General features: G+C 41.0%; 1 non-coding gene across 1 annotated transcript; it reads left to right on the top strand.

Annotated features, from left to right (window-relative positions):
- Positions 1–1,963: 1,963 nt before the first annotated feature.
- On the top strand, positions 1,964–2,070 carry LOC120078842 (small nucleolar RNA R71). The gene has a single exon (XR_005482123.1). It is a non-coding gene; the product is annotated as a small nucleolar RNA R71 (small nucleolar RNA).
- Positions 2,071–2,781: the final 711 nt, after the last annotated feature.

Raw genomic sequence — 2,781 nt, forward strand, 5'->3', positions numbered from 1 at the left:
GCAACGAGAATGCAGGGGAACGGGTTGAGAAAGGTTTAGCTAACACTTCCTAGGATTGCGTTCATTATTATGCGATCATGCTACAGACATACAACAACAAATCATCTCTCAATGCAAATGCTATGGGTTCTAGGTATAAGAACGCATGCGATATGTGATGATGTCTATAGGACTTACACATAAGCTCTATTCTTATCTAAGCAATGACGATTGACACACAAACATTCAAGGTGACCGCATATTACCATAACCTATCTCTAGGGTGCATGCGATGCATGTTGACAAATAGAGCTTATCTCTAAGTCCCTATCTCTTGCTTATGCAGATGTAATCTTGATCTCTTGAGTCTAGATTCTAACCTAACTCTCTCAAGTCTTAGGTTCTTTCTTTAGACTCTCTCAAGTAGCTCTAAAGGGTGTTGGGCGCAACATAAGACAAGATGATTGCATGCAATGAAGATTCTAGGCCATATTAGCTAAGTGCTTCTCAACCCATTCAAAAACTTTAGCTACTCATGCTTATTTTACAGAGAGTGAAAAAATGTAGAAGTGTAAGTTCCATTCTATATATATAAAGTCAAAGTACAGAATGATAATGCGAAATAAGAATAAAGAGCCTGGTAGCAATTTCTTGCATCCCAAGGCTTTTACATTGTTCTTCTCTACTCTTCTCAAAAGAATTTCTCGCTTTCGCAAGAGTTGGCCCTTTCTCTGCTTTCCACACTCCCTGGCACTCTCTCGAGTTAACCAGGACAATCTTCCAATGTATTTTTCCTTCTCTCGCTTCTGCCTTCTAAGTATAAAATAAGAACTAAGAACAAGACTAACTAACTAACTAGTCACCAACTGCACTCTTCACTGAAGATGCCCTTCGGTATTTATAGAGCTTCAGAATGAAAAGCTTCTTCTCTCTTATGATTGCACTGATGGGATGATATTAATTCTCTGTCTGATGTGCTGAATAATTGTCATCAAAAAGTTAAATGTACTTGCTACAGTAGGTCGTTAACAACTTGTTAACTTAATTCGAAATCGACCGTCATCAACTTTCTGTCCCATTGAAAAGTTAAATCTTCTCAGGCTCTTCTGAATCATATGTCAACGGGTCCTCAGTTTTCAACGCATTCAAGTTGCTCGTGATGGGTTCCTCCCCTACTTCCGCTGTTATGTTTTTGCTCAACAAAGAGACTGCTAAGCATTGTTCCTTTCCCGTACCCCCAGAGTTGCGAGGGAGCTCAGTTGAGCTTGACAACGCTCCTTGCGGTCTATTTTTGAATTCGCCTGCAATTTGTCCCATCTAAATTTCAAGATTGCGGATGGACGTCGCTTGATTCTGAAGCACTGATTCATTCTTTTCAATATATTGCTTCAGGAAACTCTCCAAGGATGAAGATTTCGATACCTGCGAACTGCTGCCTTGATTATGCGTTTGACCATTGGTTCATGGAAAAAATTTGGGTGGCCCTTCTTTTTGCACCACTGGTTGAAAGCTTTGTTGTTTATTTTTTTACGCAAAATTGAGGTGGTTTCTCCACCCGGGGTTGTACGTGTTAGAGAAAGGATTATTTCTTATGAAGCATATTGACTACGGATTTCCTGGGCATTCTTCCATCAGATGTGCTTCTCCACAGATGACACAACTTACGGTCGTTTGAGCAATTGCGTTGACCTGCCATTTTTGAGTTCCCGTGCTATTAATTATGATGACTTATATCAAACTCATCATCGTAGTCATTTGGTTATAAAGGGATGCGATGGCCCTGTTGTTTGCATCACTGTATTTGATTCTCAATCTTTGATCGCTTTCTCTTCAGTCTTCATGATTTTTATAAAGGCGATCAAGGACCTTCTTTGCCTCCTCATAAGTTTTATCCAATAGACCTCCAGCTACTGTCGCATTGGCAGCCGTTTGCAATGCGGGGTTTAATCCTTGGTAGAAAATCTCCATTTGCAAAAAATTTGGTAAGCCGTTATGTGGGCAATCTCTTACCAACCTCTTAAACCTCGCCCAGGCATCGCTGAGCGATTCATAAATATCTTGTTCAAAATTGGTAATTAACTTCCTCCTTCTTGCGTTCTCTGTTGGAGGGAAGTATTTCTTCATGAATTTTTCCACTACTTATTCCCATGATGTAATCTCCCCTCGTTCGAGAGAATAAGCCCATTTTTGTGCCTGAGCACACAACGAAAATGGAAACAAAGTTAATCAAACCTCCTCAGTGGAGATGTTAGGGAACACAAATGTGTTGCAGATCTCTATGAAACTCCGGAGATGGGCGTGTAGGTCCTAGCCACGCCTACTACCAAACTTTCTGGTAGTTTGGATCATCTGCAGCATCACCAATTTCATTTCGAACCTCGATCCGTCAAAAGAGGGCCTGATGATTCCTGGGGAGAAATCGTAGAGGTTGGGCAACGCATAGTTTCGAATGGGCCTATTGCGGTCGTTCGCCAATAGGATGGGATTCGCCATGACATTATTTTCATTTGGTGCTCAATTTCCTAGTTGTTCCACCATGTTATCTTTCTCTTGTTGTTGTTGTTGGCGGCTATCTCGCAATCTTCATCGGAACGTTCTTTCCATCTCTGGGTCATAATTCGCCAGAGATTGAAAGCTGCAAAGAAATTAAAAAAAACTACCATTAGCACACTGTACTGCCGAAGTCCCCCGCAACGGCGCCAGAAACTTGATGTGTTTTTGTTATGCGATGAAATAATGGTTAAGAATGCGATGGTGGAAATGCATTGTGCATGCAAGTTTTCTTAGTAAGATCCAAGTATA

The sequence above is a fragment of the Benincasa hispida genome, chromosome 5 (genome assembly GCF_027475165.1).
Source record: "Benincasa hispida cultivar pf3 chromosome 5, pf3_genome.v1.1, whole genome shotgun sequence".
Classification (NCBI taxonomy): Eukaryota; Viridiplantae; Streptophyta; class Magnoliopsida; order Cucurbitales; family Cucurbitaceae; genus Benincasa; species Benincasa hispida.